Genomic DNA, 20,977 nt, shown 5'->3' on the forward strand with positions numbered 1-20,977 from the left:
AAACAATGTCAAGTGTCCCCTGTGTTCCATTTACCTCTATTTATAGATGCCAAGTTTTATGTTCACACACTAAAATCCAGGTTAAGATAATCATTCTCTATTCTCTAACAGTTCAGAGAAACCAGAGGACAAGCATTGTTAATGAAATATAAATGGTAACAATGCAGTTTATTTCCAGTTTGGCTTCATAGAGATAAAGCCAGTAGATCTTGACTCTGCATTTTCCTTTCATGGTCTCTAGAAAATGCTGATTATAGGAGAAAACTTAGAAGCTTGTTTTGTAGATGGCAGAGCTAATATCACCCTCTAAACTCTAGGTATTTCATTCTGGGCTTTCACTTATGAGAGAAATTAACCTATATTTAAGTCATTATATTAGGAGATGTGTTTGTTTAAAGCACTCGATCTGTGGCCTACCTGATGTATTAAAAAATATTTATTTTCTACTATGGATGCTTAATTTTTAAGGCAAAACTTTTTGTAAAACAAGATTTTATTGTTCTATCTAGTTATCTACATGCACACTAAAAAAAGTAAAACCTATTTGGGTGATGTGCGTTTTCCATGTGTACAAAGTTAACAAAAATACAATACACAATAATTAAGAATTAGCATTTATGTGATGAGATCTTTCTTCATGTGCACTCTAACTAGAAAAATAAAGAAATATAATTAATCAAGACTTTATACAATTTTTTTCTTTGGTGCTAAATTTCAGTAAAACATTATAGGGTTATATCTCTAAACCTATGACTTTAGTTTTGGTCATTTTCTAACATTTTTTTTACCTATAAATTACATTAGGGTTTATATTGAAAATGTCTGTAAGTCAAAACTATAATGGGTGGGCTGGAGATATAGCTCAATTGGTGGAGTGCTTGCCTTGCATGCACAAGGCCCTGGGTTCAATCCCCAGCACCAGAAAAACAAACAAACAAACAAACAAACAAAAGCAAAACAAAACAAAACAAAAACAACCTGTAATGGGTAACCCATTGAAATCTGGACAAATGATGAATTAGTCAGCATTTTATGGTAAAATACTGTTTACGTATCTCTTTCTGTAAAATAGAGAAAAAACACACCAATGAGTTTTCATTAAATTGGCATGGAATTTTAGTTGCCATGGATGAGGTTAAATCCTTAAAATTTGGTACATTGTAAATGCAGTACTATGAACATTGAAAATATAAAATTGTATTTCATAACAGTCTTCTTGGGTACTTTGTAGGTTAGGAAGAAATAAATGAAATTAATGGCATTTTAATATTTAATAAATTGGTTTCAAGACTGAAGTCTCAAAGTTTTGAAAATATGTTTTTTCAGCATCATATGAATCTACTAGTTTCTTTTTTCATAAAATAGAAAAAAGTAAATTTTTAAATTTAATTGAAGTTATATTTTTGAATTTTAGATGTAGAAGAAGCGTTGAATTTATCCTCAATGTTAGGGGTGGAAATGTAATTCTTTGGAAGTTTTAATGATGTAGTACTCATCTTCCCTCATAACAATGATGTCAGAATTAGATACACAGGCCACAAATTTGGATTTGGTGATACTGTTTTTTTTTTTAACATTAAGTCACATTTCCTTATTTTATCTACATTTACATATTATCTTCATTACTTGTGTTTTATAATTAGCAATTTCTATTATTTTATTATTTTAACTTGTCAGTAATGCTGATCTGTAAAATGTGATATGAAGCCTTTTGTAATTATTATAGCCTGCTATACAGCCCTCATTTCTTCAAGATTAAACCAGTATACGCTTTTTAAATGTTAGGAAAAATAGCTCTTTCTGTTTTTCAGAATACAAACATTTACAGAAATCTAAACATTAGCTATGATAAGTTTACGCAGTTCAATAATATATTTTTGCCATACTATTTCTATGTTTTATTTAAATTTTAGGTACTTGGTTGAAATTTGAAGCAAAACATTTTGTTTTCTAAATTATTAATATATTAATAGTGACATATTTGAAAACTGAACTTCATCTCTGTGAAGAAATAGAGCCAGAAAGAAGTCAACTAAACATTTTTTTTACTAAAATTTGCATTCTGGAGGGATAATCTAACATCTCTGGACATGCAGGTCAGTTCTAAGGCAGAGTTTCTATTAACTGTGGTCTCTTGAGGTTTATATACATCATATAGATAGTGAATCAACCAGCTATTACCTCTACCATAAAGAAATAAAAACTGGTGAATATTTGTTTCATTTTTTCTTAACTTGTATAGGCATATTTCATTGTACTTTCATCATGTGGTAATTTATGTGACACTCATGGAAAAGAATCTCAAAAATAAAGGTGAAAGTAAGGGATGTAAAAAAAACAGAATTTAATTCTTTGTGTATTTCAGTAGCTTGGAACTAGAAAACAAGATGTTTTAGGCATTTAGAAGTATAGTGTTAAAAATGTGTTTACATAGACTTTCAAATGACAACATTTTTATTTCTTCCTAAACATTATCAGGAAATGCAAGCTAAAGAAATATCCTTAATTTGAAATAAAGTTTGAAAATAATCTGTAAAATAAAAGGCTCAATGACTTGTGCCTGGTGGAGAAAGGAAAAAGGAGCTCTGGAGTTAAGTTTGGAGGTGAGTGAAAAGAAGCATGTCTCATTAAACAAAGGATTCCATCATCTTGTCAGAAAATCTTATAGTTTTATGAATGTATACTATTAGAAATAGTGTACATGATTTCAATATATCTGTACTTTATACATATTTCTATAAACATCTGAAAAAGACCAAGTGTGAGCACTCGAAGAATGTGTTTAGAGTAACAAAAATATGAAATACATTTCTTTTTTTTAAATTTATTTATTTGTGTGTGGGGGAGAGTTTGTTTATTTGTTTGTTGTTCTTGGGGGACAGGTGTTGATAGTACAAGTGATAGAACCCAGAGGCTCACCTAGCCTAGGCAAAGCTCTTTTAACATTGTTTCTCATCCCCAGTTCAAGAAAGACTTCTTTATATTACATTTTTTTCTTTTACAAAAAGGAGAACATGGATAGTGTAATATTTTCTTAAATCTAACTCAAGGATGACCTGAGCATTTTAGGTTTTTTGTTTGTTTTAATAATAGGTATGCTTTTATTCGTCTTAAAAATGAAAGTTCTACTTGGCTCTCAAAAAGGCTAGAAAACTTCTGAAGGGAAAGGTAATTCTCTCCTGATAAAAGGGAAGGCTTTTTGTTAGGACCCAGTGCTGACTTTAGATTGCAGTAGAGCTACTATGTGTAGTTTCCCTTTTCATCCCTTGGATATTAGACATCACACAGCAATAAAAATGAGGTGGTGGTTATAACTAGTTTATATTTCAATCTTAAGAAAAAGAGAGTAATTTCAATATTATCATCTCACAGAACCGAATCTATGAGTATTCATTAATGGTAGCCTTTATCCTATATTTTGACAGATAATATGTCAGCCCTTTAATCCAGTTCTACTCAACATGTGCTTGTTTACCATTAAATGGGCACAGTTAATTCTTTCACTCCAATAGTAATACTTTATATATTTATGTTGTTTTTCGTAATCTTATGCATTCATATTATTTGGGGGATTTTTATTTATTTATTTTTGTTCCCATCACTGTGTGTCTTAACCTCTAAAATTAGGGCATTTATGGAGAGAGAAACATACAGATTCTATATATTGTATTTTTTTCCATTTATGGATCAATCCTCACTATCTTATTTTATAATTAACACTAATTTCACAATTTAACACAAGTTGACACAACTTACGATAAAATTCACTGTATACTACTGGTTTTCAGTATTGGTGCAAACATTTTTGTACAATTATTTAGTAAATTAGATAGAGTTTTAGGTCAATTCTAATATAAATAGCTATCTATAAAGTTCCCATGAAAGAAGGAATAGATAAATCTACCCAAGGAAATATTGACAAATAATTACTTTAGCACTTATATTTAGGTTTATTCTACAATTTTCTGAAAATTATACATAGAATTATTTTATTAAGTCTATTTTAGTGATCATCATTGACTAAATTCCTTAATTTTAATTCTGTTTTTATAAAAGCTACATTTTTATTCACTTGTAAATTTGACTGGTGCTTATAATTTTCATATATTATTACTATGGTATAATTTGTGTCCTCTTGGAGAAAATAAGATGTTTTCTTGTAGTTTTTTTTTTTTACGTGATGTCTTGAATTCAGTAAGAATTAGTAAGTCTAATCTTTATCAATTGACATTTTTTTTAAAGTCATGAAATGTTTAATTAAGAATCATTTAAGCCAGGAGCAGTGGTACACAGCAGTAATCCTAGCAATTTAGGATGGTGAAGCAGGAGGATAACAAGTTTGATACTGGCCTGTGCAATTTACACCCTGTTTCCAAAAAAGAAAAGAAAAGAAAAAGAAAGAAAGAAAAAGAAAAGAAGAAAAAATTAGAAAGGACCAGAATGTATAGCTTAGTGGTAGAATATTTGCCTAATATATACGAAGCCCTGAGTTTCATCCCCAATACAGAAAGAGAAGGAGAAGGAGAAGGAGGACAAAGAGGAGAAGGAAAAGGAGAAGGAGAAGGAGGATGAAGATGGAGAATAATGATTTAAACAAAAGAGGAAAAAAATTTCTTAAACATTAAGCTAAATAAAAGTCAATCCCGTGGAAACTGATTAAGGACAGTGAAGCTAGACATAGGGGCCCATGCCTGTAATCTTAGCAATTTGGGAAATTGAGACAAAAGAATTTCAAGTTTGAGAACAATCTTGCCAATTTAGCAAGTCCCCGTCTCAAAATAAAAAATAGAAAGGACTGGGATGGAGTTCAGTGGTAAAGAAGCTCTGAGTCCAATCCCCAGCACCTCAAACAAACAAACCAACACTGCATCTATTTATGTTCAAAATTCTGAACTTTAAACTTTATAATTGAAAAAGTGATGCTATATCACAGGGAACCTTATCCAAGTTTCAGGAAAGAAAAAGAGCAAGGAAGCAGTGTGAATAGTCCAGTGTAAAAAAACAAAAAACAAATAAGCAAACAAACAAAAAGATGTTCTATGATTCTATACCCTTCATGACTTTTCTGAGTTTATCTTAAGTAGAGCTAAATAAAAGCACTCCTGCCACCATGAGAAAGGAAAAAAAAGAAAGTTAATAATCTAGAAATTTAAAACTCCAATGTGTTTTCCTGAGTATGTACTAATATATTCACTAAAATCAATTTTATTAAAAGAATAAGTAAAAAATAAATTAATAGATGTGTAAGAAATTATAATACATAAAAATTACTTTAGAAAGATTCACATATAGACCTTGGGGGAAATGTCTTACAATTTCAAAAATAATTTCCAAATTTTCTACTTCTCCATTCTTAATAGGAATAATTTACACTTCACAGAAGATTCATGATGATTTTCTAATTAACATATAGAGGCTTTAAACTATGAGACTATCAAAATCACATATAACATATGGGAGTAATTAAAAATTATTGGTTCTTATTTTATTTAAAATTAGATTGTCAATTTTCCAGAATGATAAAATGTAACCTGAGATGAGGGAAATAATGTCACCTACAAAATCAATTTTTGTAAACTTTTGTTTTTGTAAAGATTTGTAAAACTTGCATTTTTAACTACTTACAAATAATAAAGCTTTTGTATGATGTTTATATGCTCTGAAGTTTAGATTTCTTATTTAAATAAAAAAATCACAGAATACTGAGGGATCAATATATGAATTCACATATATAAATGTTACTAAGCATCATCTACATATTAGTTAATGTTGAAATAAGAGGCAAAAATATCTAGAATGTACATATTGAACAGATAATTCTTCCAAAAGCACAACTCCATCTGATTTTATTTTGAGAAAAAAAAACTAAGCTAATTTATTTTCAATTTGACTTAGTATGTATAGTGAAAAAAAATGTCTATTTGTACTTCTTCAAATTTTGTAAAATTGATGTATGTGCAAATCATAATTTTTTACTACCTGAAATCTCAAGCTATATGTATATTCATTAGTAAGTTATAAATTTTTTAAATATATATTTTAAAAAGAAAATATTAAATGCATAATATAGGTAAAATAAAAGTCATTCAGTTCCTAAAATGCACTGCAGAGCCCAAATGTAATTACCATATTGACATCATGATAAATTTAGTTTACAGAGTTCAAATAAACATCTGTTATCTCCACTCAAAAATGTGTTCAACTATTCATGCTTCAAATGCCTATCATATTTTGAGTGAGAATAATTTATAGCCCAATTATAGTCTGTCTTTTAATGTACTTAAATGTGACAGTGAGAGAAGGGCTTATTAATAAACAAAAGTTTGTGGGAAAATCATTTAAAAGTGAGGAAGGAAAACTTTAATAATGAGAACTTTAGTATAAATACAACAATTTTAGTCCACAAACCTCTAATGGGATAAACTTAAAGTAATATTTTGAATGAGTTTATTCATAACAACAAAGAGAATACAAAATGTGACAAGAGCACATCAACATTTTGTGAGAAGTTACAAACTGGTGAATGAAGGGAAGAGAAATAGTCACTTTGAAGGATACAACCAAAAGAGAATTCAGATAACAAAAATGTCCAAAAGAAGCTAGTTTCATTGCTATGGTAATGGTAATTGCCATTCTGACTAGAGTGAGATGAAATCTTAGAGTGGTTTTGATTTCCATTTCTCTAATTGCTAGAGATGTTTGATATTTTTTTCATAAATTTGTTGCTCAATTGTATATCTTCTGAGAAGTGTCCGCTCAGTTCCTTGGCCCATTTATTGATTGGGTTATTTGTTTTGGGTGTTAAGCTTTTTGAGTTCTTTATATATCCTGGAGATTAGTGCTGTATCTGATGTACATGTGGTAAAACTTCGCTCCCATTCTGTAGGCTCTCTCTCCACCTCATCACTTCTTTCTTTTGCTGTTAAACCATTATCTCTCACTCTGTGCAAAAATCAACTCAAAGTTGATCAAGGATCTAGGAATTAGACCTGAGATTCTGCACCTAATACAAGAGAAAGCAGGCCCAAATCTTCCTCATGTCAGCTTAGGACTTGACTTCCTTAATAAGTCTCCTAAAGCATAAGAAATAAAATCAAGAATCAATAAATAGAATGGATTCAAAATGAAAAGCTTCTTTTCAGCAAAAGAAACAATGAATAATGTGAACAGAGAGCCTAAAGAAAGGGAGTCAATTTTTACCACTGCTATGGTAATGAATTCCCTCTTCCTCAATCCTAACACAAAAGTAACTTAATATTATCTGATCCATAATATTTTTGTTCCATTGTTCTGCCTCCCTAATTCCTACCCTACAAGGAGAATAACTTTGAAATGACTATCCTCTTTGTATTCTTTTATTTCTGCTTTCTTCAAACTTTCTCAGTCTGCAAAACCTGGCCCATCCTGACACTTATTTTATTTTATGGAATGAAGTGTTTCCCATTGTGAGAATAAAAATTAAAGCCAATTAAGATCATTGGCTTAATTAGTTAAAGCCAACAAGATACATTATTGTAATCTTGTCCTTTGAAAGTACTTATTTTTGCATACCAAATCCATTTGGTTCTTTTTGGTGCTATTGGATATAATTCCCAGGAGGACACAACATTTGTTTGCCCTTCTGGGTTAACTCCTGGACATCTAATGAAGAACAAACTGCTACAAATTCCTGCTCTCTTGGCAATCGTTTTGTATAGAAAAAGCAGTAAGATAACTCTCATTACTCCCATTTTACCCTTCAGGAAACTGTACTTTAGAATTGATTTGGACATTTCTGTAACCCAGATGTCAGCAGAGGTATACTTCCTTTCAAGCTTCAAATAAAAATCTCTGCAATCTCATGTCATGTTCAATAAGAGAGAGGCAGGTGCAGGCTTTTCAAATGCACATCTGGCTATGAGTTTTCTTCTGCTGCATTAGTCAGAGAACAGCTTACACCACCAACCTTTGATTTCTCTGCAGAATCTGGATAACCATGAGCTCAAATAACCCAAATATGCTTGTCAACCCTTTTCTTTAATTTTCACAAGAGAAGAAATAATGGAAAATTCTCACCAAAATGAAAAGAGCGGAAAAAAAAAAAAAAACAAGACAAAAGACAATAACAATACAAATGAAATAATTTAAAATACACTTAAGTAAAATTAACCTATTTATGGCAATGTGAATTCTTATGTCTTCTTGAATTTCATCCTTCTTCTGCTCTGTCCAGTCACACATTCATGGAGATATATAATGCATAACATTTTTAACTGTTTATTTATTATATCCTACCAAGCCATTCTCCCAGTGCCTTCACCTATATCTCAAGCAGTTATTTCCATCAGCAGATTTTCATCCAACACATAAGTTGTTGAGAAATCATATGCTTACATAAACTCTTATCATCTAGGAAGTGGTGAAACCAATATTTACAGACTTCCAAAGACCATAGACATTGCACAATATCTTCTACCACAAATATATTAATAATAGCAATAAACTGTGTAGTAGATTATAGGAAGATTTCTTCTGTAGAATGTGGCAAGAGCAGAGTAGCAGCATACAGTACTCTACTTAAGAAAATGTTTAAGATCCATCGAGTGATTACCACAGTCCAGGTAATATAATTGTGTCATTGTGTTCTGATATTCTTAAGATATCCATGGAAAAGACTCACATTATTATGCTCAAATAACAGTGGACTTAGAATTCATCTATATTAACCTGTGATAAATTTGGGTTGTACCATATCAACCACAACTGTTTGATTTTGCAATTTATTAATTACTTTTTATACTCTCAGCACATTTGTAAATCAGCATTGCAGATTTCACAGAGGCAAATAATGGGGATGTGAAATCAATTGACTTTCTGAGAGTGACAAAGTGGGTAACCATGGAGCTACTAATCATAATCTGTTCCTGCGATGCCAAGGCATTGCTCACTTCACTGCTGTTCTTATCAGTGACATTCCAACTTTTACAAGCCGTTTCCTGACAGCTACATGTTCTAATTAGATGTAGTCAGATTCTTTTTTCTGGATGGGGCCATTGAATTATTAAGCTAAAAATCCCAATGATTTATAAATGTTATCAATTTAGGCTTATAGGATAGCCCAAGATTGCTGTTTTTAAGTTTATCATTTTAATTTAAAACGTCTACTAGCAAACATCATTGTGTTAATTTTAAAAATAATGATTTCATAGTGTCATACAATAGCAATTATTTGATAAAAAAATAATTTCTTAAATTTAAGAAAACTCCTTCATTTTTCCATAGTAACCCATTGCTTCTTGTCTGTCTGGTATTACTTTTTAATACATGGGATCTTTCAACAAGCCTATGTTCTGTAAACAACATAAGCAATGTGTTAAATACCATTAATAATGCATATATGTTTTCATGTTGATTCTCACTTTTCACTTTTATAATATGAAATAAATCTGTCATTATAAATGTTACATTAATTGCTCATTTCACAGATATTGCACTGATTATATAAATGTCAGATCTAGTATACTAAGCTATGGATTGGAAATTGAATTTGCATATAAGAATACTCTGTATACTTATACTACTACTTAACAATATATTGTATATATTCACAATTTATTTTTCACGTATAATTAAGCATTACTTTTTGGATAATTTTATTTTATCAAATATATTTTTACTAAAATAATCTGCTATAAATTTTATGAGGTAACTTTAATCATTTGTTATTTTGTACCCAAATATATGGTTATTGTGTTTTTTTATAAAGCCATATATCTGAAAAAAACACTTGAAGGGGTTTAGAACTGCAGCTTATTGTAGAACACTTTCCTCAAATAAATGAGACCCCATTTCAATCCTTAGCACCTGAAGTAAAATAAAATAGTAAAAGATAAAGTATAATAAAATGAACCAAAATAAAATACATACTTCACCCAATGTAAGGGTCCTCACTCCAAAGAACCACTGTTTCATCTATTTCCAACCAGAAGATGGAATCAGAATACTAATACAAAGGTAGATATCCAATGTGGTCTTGTAAATTAGTTAACTGAATAATGTAAATTGTTTAAAATAGAAACTGTGACTGTTACAAAACCTTACATACATGTCACTCCCGGTTTGGGGATATAGCTCAATGGTAGAGTGCTTAAGCATCATGAGCTAAGCCCTAGGTTTAATAGCCAACACTACAAAAATAAAAAATCACTCCTTTTCATTTCCCACAATTTTACTTTTATAAAACAAGAATATATCTTAAGATAGTTCTGTACAATTAATGTATCATCTCTCTACTTTCTCCAAAATTTATTTTTGAAATATTTTCTCAAAATTAATATCATAAAATAAAGTTTAAAAACCATTTTTATTTTATGTATTTAAAATGTCAACATATCAGTTTAACTTTGATGAAGTTACATATTAATTTTTATTCTTATGCATTTGTTTTTAAATAAGCTAACAAAGCAATCTCAATATAAGCTTCTTCTTCAGTTACTTTAAAGTTTTGGTGATCTTCTAGAAAAATCATACACTTTATTTCTTTAATATCAAATCATCTATACTAAAAGAATTTAGGGTCAATATCTCATTTACACTAACACAAGATACTTTAAGTTAAACTCAGGTAGAAAAATATGACTTAAATATATATTCTCTAAATTAGAGAAACTTATAGAAGTAGATTAAAAGAGAAGGAGGTTTGGCAAATGCTAATTTGGAGTATTAAAAGCTGGCAGACTTGGGAGAGAAAAATCTATATTTAAATTCAAGTTCTCCCTAAGTTAGGAGAACTGTGGGGAAGTTGAGGATGCAGTAGTATAACAGTGCACTCTGATTAACTTGCCTTTTTACATAAAAGTGAGGTAGGAGAGGAAACAATAGAATGTTAGTAAGCTTTGTACTTTAAGACTTACTCTGCTGGGGATGTGGCCCAAGTGGTAGCACGCTCGCCTGGCATGCATGAGGCCCAGGTTTGATCCTCAGCACCACATACAAACAAAGATTTTGTGTCTGCCGAAAAACTGAAAAAATAAATAAATATTAAAATTCTCTCTCTCTCTTTCTCTCTCTCTCTCTCTCTCTCTCTCTCTCTCCCCCCGCACTTAAAAAAAAAAAAAAAAAAAAGACTTACTCTGTGGCTGAAAATATACTTAAAGTTGGTAAATGTCAGGGCTTCATGCTCTATTCTACTGCTGGTAGGACAACCGGCCTGTTTAAAGAATACATTATTCAATCTTTTAAAAGAAGCTGCCATTTGCAACAACAGACATGAACCTGGAAGAAATTGTGCTAAGTGAAATAAGCTACACACAGAAATACTACTGATAAATACTACATGATGCCACTCATGTGATGAATCTGAAAAATCAAAGACATAAAAGCAATGAATGGAATGTAATTTCAATGGGGAGAGGACTCACAGGGCAGTATTTGTTAAAGGATGCAAAGTTCTAATTATATAAGCTCAATAAATGCTAAAGGTCTACTGTATAGCATTTATGCCTTTATATAACAATACTATATTGCTCACTTAAAAATTTGTGAAGTGTGTTGGTATTATGTTCAGTGTTCTTATCATAAAATACTACTACTACAGGAAATGATTACTCCCTGCAGTATGGTTGCAAAAGATGTGGAAAGGAATGCAATAGCCTAACAACTTTATGACTTTTTAACCATCTTTGTTTCTTTTATACTTGCCAAGCAGTTGAATAGTTAAGCAAATGATTTATGAAAATCAATATTATCAAATTATTTACATGACCACACAAATAATGCCCAGTTTAAGTACAAAAGTACAGATTGATAACACTTTTGCAAATACAGTATAACTGTAGTGACAGATAATTACCATATAACAATAGCCATGGTCCTGTCTTTTAAAAATGGAGGAAAATACAGAATGCAAAAGGTAAGTTTGGTCTGGAAAAAATTATGTAGTCTTATTTCTTCCCATCCCTTTTCATTATTTTACAACTAAAAGCTCTAAATAATATAAGACAATGAAAGGAAAATGTAGAAAGATAGTAAGAGGAAGGCAACCCAGCTTTCGACCCTAGGATTGGAGTAACAGTAAAGCAGCAGAACATCTTATAACTTCCCATCAGCCATCAGAATAGTAACCTACACCTAATGCTACATACTCTGACCTAGCAACATGAGGAAGGCTAGCTTTGTTCATTTCTCCCCCATATTTAACAGAATGTCATCCAATAAAACCAGGCAAACCTGAAGCCACAAATGGGGATCTTCACTTACAATAATCTACCAGGTTGCTCTTTCCCACCAGGCCTGGGACTTCCTTCCCCTACTGAGACCCATGGGTACAATAAGAAAATGCAGCAAGAGGGATCTTGCCATAACAATTAGCCTGCCAAGAAATCCCCTTTAGATCTATAATCTTGAAACTCCTCTTCTCTCACAGAGACATGTCAGGCAGCTGGAAGACACAAGCATGAAAGAATTTTGCTATACTTATCAAACATGGGAAGCTTCTTTGTCCTCACATGCCTAAAAGTTCTCTTATCTAACCAAAGACATTAAACTACCAAGCAGTAACAGTAAGAACCATAAAAAGTCACAATTCTAACAAGAAAAGATTATTAGTTAACTACAAAAACCAAATAAATTTGATATTAGAACAATCTGATAAGGATTTAAAGCAAGTATCATGAATATTTTTGAAAGCAATCCAATCAAACTCTCTGGAAACAAGTAAAAAATTACCCAATTTGACAAAGTAGTTTTTATAATTAAACATAAATGATAGAACCAAAAACTATATTAAGCCAAGTAAAATATTTCTTGAGTGGACAAATGGTGCTGGGAAAACTGGAAGTCCACATGCAGCAAAAGGAAATTAAACCCCTATGTCTCACCGTCCACAAAACTGAACTCAAATTGGATCAAGGACCTAGGAATTAGACCAGAGACCCTTGCCTGATAGAAGAAAAAGTAGGCCCAAATCTTCATCATGTCAGATGAGGTCCTCACTTTCTTAATCAGACTCCTAAAGCTCAAAAAATAAAATCATGAATCAATAAATGAGATGGATTCAAACTAAAAAGATTTTTCTCAACCAAGGAAATGATCAATAATGTGAAGAGAAAGCCCAGAGAGTGGGGGAACATCTTTACTACACTCACATCAAATAGAGCACTAATCATGAGGATATATAAAAACACTCAAAAATGTTCAACATCTAGTAATTAGAGAAATGCAAATCAAAACTACTCTAAGGTTTCATCTCACTCCAGTCAGAATGGCAATTATCAAGAATACAAGAATAAGTAGTGTTGGTAAGGATGCATGAAAAAAAGCTACACTCATACATTGCTGAACTCAATGTAGTATGGATGACAGACAATAGAAACATTGAGCTAGAAACCAGTTCAATATTATTTATATAATCTCAAAAAATAAAATAAAAAAAAAAACTAATTAGAAACCACAAACCAAGCTCCAGGGCCTTAAAAGACAATAATAAAAGTTCCAAGGTTCATGTCTTAGTTCATTTTTGTATTGTTAATTCAAAATATCTGAGACTGGGTACTTCATAAAGAAAACAATCTATTAAACTCCCCGTTTAGGAAGCTGAAAGTCCAAGATAAGGCAACCCCATCTATTCTGCTTCTAATAAGGAAGAGATCAGATGGGCAGAAAGTAAGATACTGTGGAGGAGTAAAACTTGCTCTTTTATATAACCTGTATTCGTGGAAACTCACCCAGTCCTCAAAATCAGCTTTAATCTCAGTCCTGACACAATCATCTCCTACTAGGCCCTAACTCTTAAATTCCCAAGACCTTTGAGTAGTTATACCGGACAACAAGCTGTAGTTCATGAGCCTTTGTAGGATACATCATTCCCAAAACATATAGTTCATGTCACTAATTCCTAGAAGGAAAGGAGTGAGAGTATTCAAAGAAATAATAACTAATATTTTATTAAATAAGGAGAAAACATAAACATTGAGATTAAAAAAAGTTAAGTAAGCTTCATATAGGACAAACACAAAAATTTCCACATCGAGTAGCATAATAATTAAACTCTTGAAAACTAAACACAAAGAAAAATATAGTGAAAGCATCCAGAGAAAGATAAAGTACTACCTGAAGGGGAATACAACAGTAATGGCAGTAATTTCTCATCTGAAACAATGGCAGTCAGGGATACGTGCAGAAGGAATAAAACTGTCAATGACAGGTTTACAACCAGCAAAATTAAACACAAAGTTAAAAAAAAAAGTGCTAGAAAAACAATCCTTAAAAATTAATTAAAGGAAGTTCCTCAAAAAGAAAGAAATGATAAAGGAAGGAATCTTAGAACATCAGGAAAGAAGGAAAAGCAACAGAAGGAATGGAACTATGGTTAAACAGAGTAGCTTATCCCTTTCATATTGTCAGTTTTTAAAATTCCATTTGATGATGGAAAGAGAAATCATAACATAATCTAAAACTCAAGATAATGGTGTTTTAAAATTGGAAATGTAAAGGGACTACATGGGAGGAAGCCAGATTTCCATACTGCTCTTCATGGTAAAATATTGACTGGCACCAATTTTAAACACATAGAACACATATGCCTATTACGACACTGATAGAAATCACTAAGAAAAACTATCCATAATTAGATATACTCAAATATTATTATTTAATCAATGTTGAGTCCTAAAAATTATTGAAATGTAAGGTCTTACATTTTTTTCTCTCTATGCATGGGTAGAGACTAGGTTGCTCAGTCGCTCTGCACCTTACCTAATGGGTTCACAAAAACAATTAATTTGCAGCAAATCTGACTTTTTGTTGTTGTTATGGGATGGCCAATATTCTTTCTACTTCCTTACACTGAAACTGGAAATCTATTGGTTGAACTTAAAAAAAATTGAAGAACTATTTGCCATACATATATGCATTATGTGTGTGTGCATATAAACAAATTCCACTATATACTTAACCAAGAAATATCTAAGCAATACTAAAAACATGATTTGCATGAGAAATTTTATAACAATAAATTTTATAAAAATAGTGAAATATATAAACAGAATAATTAATAATTTTGTCATTCACAAGAATAGATATTTATAGATAATGACAGGCAAATATATATATATATATATATATATATATATATATATATATATATGATGAAAATAGAGGGGAGATCATCGNCTATATATATATATATATATATATATATATATATATATATATTTGTCTAAATCACAAAAATAAAATAAGTTGAAAAAAATCACCTGAAGTTTTTCTAGTTGTAAGATATTTATGAACTGGCAAAAGTTATCTATGTGGACATAAATCAGTAAATGCCTCTGGAAGTAGCATCCCTGGCATGAGGAAACACTGGTTTGAAAAACAGTATATTTCTCATTCGACATTTGGTCTGACATTGAATAAAATTATCAAAACTCAAGGAACTGAACATTAAAAAAGACAAAAGCAGTCTTTTTAAATAATATATGCCAAGGAGTATCTAGAACAAAACAGAAACCTAATAACCAGGGATAAGATAAACATTAAATAATACTGACCAGGGAAGAGCTAGAAGGAAGAGATAATAAAGTAAAATACTTTGGGTGTACTAGATCAAAGTGGATAAAATTATTAATTATTTACCCACTTTCCTGAGTGTTTTCCAGTGTTTTAATTTCTATCTTGCAGAACTCTTTCATGACATAGAAATTAAGACAATGGGAAACACTCAGGAGAGTGGGTTAATAATATATTGTAAGGATGATTCTTAGAACCCTGGAGAAAGCTATGGGCCATACGAAATTGAATTAGAAATGTGAGGACCACCATTGTAAATGGTGGAAGAAAGTATCAAAAGGCTTGGAGAAATGAATGTTCTAGAATATAAATAGCATATAATGCAGGAAGCCTACCAGTTAAATATTTTCAGCTAGAAGTTCTGAAGGACATAAAGCAATAAAGTAATGATGGAAAAGGCACCAGCATCTCTGAAAAACTCAGCAGTAGTTGTTATTTTGGGGCCAAGGTAAAGGGTAGAGGTTATTGTTATGGAACCAGGTTCTCTGATAGCAGGGGAGATGACCAGATCATGGAGAAAGAGAGGTAGAATAATAGTTGTCCCCATTAAAAGCAGAGATGAGTTTCTTTATCATGACAAGCAGCAAAATCAGAAAGGCAGCTAGGAGTTTCTGATGCATAGAAAATGAAGATGATAAACAGGATCCAGCATCTTTAGAGATAACTAATTCTGTGCTTGCTTAAACTACCAATAAAAAGAAATCAAGGATGAACAACCAGAGGTTGAAGACAATAAAAACAGTCACACGCACTGACTTCTTTTCAGCCCCAGAACCAGTTTTCAGACCTAAAACCTAGTTACTTAGTGACAATATGGCACTTGAAATGAAGGAGCATGCAATTCCATTACAACCCTTTATGGTAATGTGTCCCTAGTCTATGACCATTAACTAGGGAAAGCATACACTGAGGAAAAATGTTCATGTGCTCAAGACTATTGGATAAAAGATACTGTCTGATTATCCAAAGAACCATCATGGTCTTCTTGTTATTTGGAGTTACATGGGGTCATTTTACAAATTATGTCCCAACATATATGTGACAGAGTATATCCATTGGTAGAAAGATACTAAGAATTTTCTTCCTCAGTTGTCTCCCTCAGTCTCTCTCTCTCTCTCTCTCTCTCTCTCTCTCTCTCTCTCTCTCTATCACTTTCTCTCTCTTCCTCCAAACACACACACAAACACACAACTTTTACACTCGGAATTAACCTAATGAAATTAACAGAACCCCCCACCAGTGACATTTTGCCCTATAGGATATGAACTATCACATTGGGGGGAAAAAAGAAGTAAATAAAAGTATGTCCATCCTTGGTCAAAATTGTTAATACAAACCAGGTGCAGTGGTGCATGCCTATAATCCCAACAGCTCAAGAGGCTGAAGCAGGAAGATGGTGAGTTCAAAGCCAGCCTCAGCAACAGCAAGACGCTAAGAAACTCATTGAGATCCTGTCTCTAAATAAAATACAAAATAGGGCTGAGGTTGTGGCTCAGTAGTTGAGTGCCCCTGTGTTCAATCCCTGGTATACCCCCTGCCAAAAAAAAAACTGTTAATAAAAAGCAATATTGTTTATGGGGATATATGACAGAAATTAGTGTCACCTTGAAAATCTCAAAGGTACAGAAAATAGTACAAATTTTGTGGCCTCCATAATATCTTAATTTCATTAACTAGCTTATTCCCTATTTAAACCAGGCAGATCCTGAAAGATGACAATAAACTCCCACAAAATCAACAAGATGGCAGCCCTGATTGCAGCTGCTGTGTCATTAATATCTTTTAAAAAGACAGATTATATAGTCCTGAATATTATATACATGGATCAATGACAGATACATACATACATACATACATACAGGACAGATGATTTCATGGCTACCTTTTGCTTCACTGCTGTATATACTGAGGATGAGATGTGGTCTATATTCAGTTCACTCAGGACACATTTCTCTACATATTTACATTATTGTCCCAGGAGAGAAAATACTCCATGATTTTTTAATAATAGAATCTTAAAGAATCAGAACACTTCCCCCAGGAGTCAGATTGGTTAGTTAAATAAATTTTTTTCAAAAAATTACTTTAGTTGGGCACACTGATGAGACCATGTGAAGTGGACCACATAAACAAGAAAAGGTCAGAAATTTAAATTATTAAGTTATCCCAGATTTATCCAATGAGAGCCCCTTTGGTTTGATTCTTTCGTCATGCTCTTGTTACTTTTATGAGCAGTTCTTTACTTCTGTACAATTAAAAGTTTTAGACTCTTCTTGTACCTTCTCTTCCTGCCCTTGCTGTCACTTCTACAAGCAGCCTAAGCACTCATAGTGGAGTTGACTTTTAAACTCCTTATTTCTGAGATGAATGTTACTATTGAAGTATCATTGTTTTCCCCTAGATCTTTGTTGGGGCCTGATCTCCTGAGGTCTTAGAAAGTGCACCCTGAAGAATATGAACGCAGAGTTCTTGTTTATTAACCCAAGCAAAGGAAGCTGGAATGCTGCACCTGACAGACAGCAATAACTCCCCACACTAGGCTCATTCTTGTGGGGCATGATGACCCTGTTTAAGAAGAAAAATAAGGTCCTAACTGTACTACCTGCTACATACTTTAGGTGTGAGTTTTCTGGCCTTTTGTCTGAATATATCCTGATTTGTGAATGGGAAAAATGTTTTCCTAATACTAGCAAACAAGTTAGTTATTTTCAAATATGTTATGCCATAGTTTAGATGTATCCTTACACTACCCTATAAAAAATGTGCATTCTGCCATCATGGGTAACAAATTAGAATAAATAAATAATTTAATAAAAATGTGCTGTGCAAGAACAAAGAAGTCTGGAGCTTTCCCCATCTCCCTCCAATAAAGAAATTGTCAATTTTAAGAATCAGAGTTTCCATGCATAATTGCAGGAACCAAATGCTCAGCAGTAGTTCATTCACAGCAGATCCTTTCAACAGAGCATATATGTTTGCATGTATGTAAAAGTCATGAGATTATAATGATATAATTGTAATGAAAAGATTCTTGCTGGTCTTCCAACATTGTATATTTTATTTTTGGAGAATACCACTACAGAATTATGATTGTTAAATTTCCATTTTTTAACCTTTTTAACCTACCCATTCTATTATGTGAAGATTGAACATGTATATTATACCATTTTTTGTTTTATTTAACATCTCTGACATTAACATTATTTTATAAGTCTGTGATGTACTCCAGAAAATGTTGTCTGTTTTTGTTACTATATTGATTCTATATGAGCTCTATTTAATTCAATGTTTAATCAAACCATTAAAATTGTAATTATAGTAGAATATTTCTAGTATGATTATTTGGTCCTTTTTCAATCTATTCATGCTTCCTTTACATTGCTCTAGTCTTCAGACTTCCTTCTATTATTTCAACAATTTAATTTGATTTAAGTAGTATTCATTTTTGTTTTCCTTTTATTTTTATCTCATGGCCTAAAAATAATAATAATTACATTTGTTTTGTCAAAGACTCTTCTTCATAATGAATCATTTTTTTTAATTTTGTTTTTTTTTGTTATAAACAAATCAGCAGAAACTTTTTTTATTTTTTTGTATATTCTGAATTGTGGATATATTCTAAGAGTAGAGTTGCATGTGTGTTTTAACAGTTCCCTAGAGTTCATTGACCACAAACCATAAGCTTTATTATAATTGATCAACTACTTGGGATTCTTTTCCATTTTGGCTAAGATAATACATGTACATTATCCTATGAGTAACATAAGTTTGTATTTTGATTATATTATGGGTTTTTTTTTTTCACAAATGCCAGGGCAGATATAAGCCTGTTTACCACTGACTTAGTAAGGCAGAAATATTGATTTTTTTATCTGTTTGTTCTGTGATAGTAATTCTCAACCAACAAAAATTTCTCTCCTCAGTTACTCCCAGAAATGTTGGACAATGTCTGGAGATATTGTTATTATTATTATTTTTGTAACCAAGAAAGGGAGGGGTTATAGGTAGTCTGGGAAACAGTGGGTAGAGATTAGGAATGCCACTCATCATCCTTCCGAATGAAGGATAGTCCTACAAGAAACAGTATCCAGCCAAAATCTTGGTAGTGCCAAGGTTAATCATATTAATACAATTAATTTTTACTTCAGTTAAAACCTGCATTCTTATTTTACCAAATAGTCAAAGGCAAAATATCATTCTTATTATTTTTGTTTTTTCTGTTTCTTCATCAACAAACCTAATGTTTTGTTGTAGAGATTATACTGCTATATAAGGGAAAATCATAATCCCTACTTTCTAAAAAAAGACAACTAAGATTTTTTTTTTCCTTTCTTAGTGAATTTCCTCCAACTTTGATTGATGTTCTCCTTTTTCTTCTCACTGAAATTCACTTAGAAGAATATTTATTTTTCTAAATTACATAGAGTGGAATAGATAGCTTTCATAAATCATACTTCAACATTTTACATAGCAGTGGCCAGAAGACCAATAAATCTTATAATTATCCAGAAGAACTTGCTAATATTAGAATATGTACATATCTGCAAACTGAAATTCTAAAGTACCATGCATAGGTCAGTTTATAATAAATTTATGTTTTACATTTATATATAGAAATATAGATTATCAAAATAAAATAATTTTAAAAAATTATGTAGTTCCGTAAGTCAGGTCATTAATATTATACAGAAAATATTAAATTGAGTTCTTGATAAATGGTATTCATCTTGATTATTATTTTTATTCTTTACTTGACAGATTTTTAATGGTTCTAATTTTTATTCCATGATTTATCTTTTTATAAAATTAATATAAGGATTATGCACCATATAGATGACACCTTGCAGTGAAAATAATCAAGTGTCTCTCAGAATCAGGTCAACCTTCTCAGTAAGATTGCAATATATCACAATGATTCAAGTTTCTGCATTATACGCAAATGTAGAGGACAAGATGACTTTGTAACCCAGATTGCCTGGGCACATTGCCAAAAATTGGATTTTGTGCTACATTAATGTAATGGAGAAAGACTGACTCTTGAATTGCACTTATGTTCTATTGGATTTAAAAAAAAAAAAAAAGAACTCACCATACCCTGGACTAGAGACATTAAGCAGAAAACCCTGATTATAAAGTTAAGCAAAGTTAAAATTATATGTATATTTCAATTATTATAATGTTCATTAAAGTAAGCAGATACAGTGATAGCAATAATAGTGGTAAAAAGCATAATTAATTCAAAATCATTCATATGCACAAAATTTATATTATATTATTTCTGTACCCTGTTCACTCTTCTAGGCACTAGAAATAGAAAATCAGCAAGTGCAACAGATGAGATCATTTCTTCATAGAAACTGAATTTGGGGAATGCCTACAATAAACCATTAATCAAAAATAGCAGATAGTGACAAATACCAAAACTAGATAT

Source organism: Marmota marmota, unplaced genomic scaffold, assembly GCF_001458135.2.
Source record: "Marmota marmota marmota unplaced genomic scaffold, marMar, whole genome shotgun sequence".
In the NCBI taxonomy this organism is placed as follows: Eukaryota; Metazoa; Chordata; class Mammalia; order Rodentia; family Sciuridae; genus Marmota; species Marmota marmota.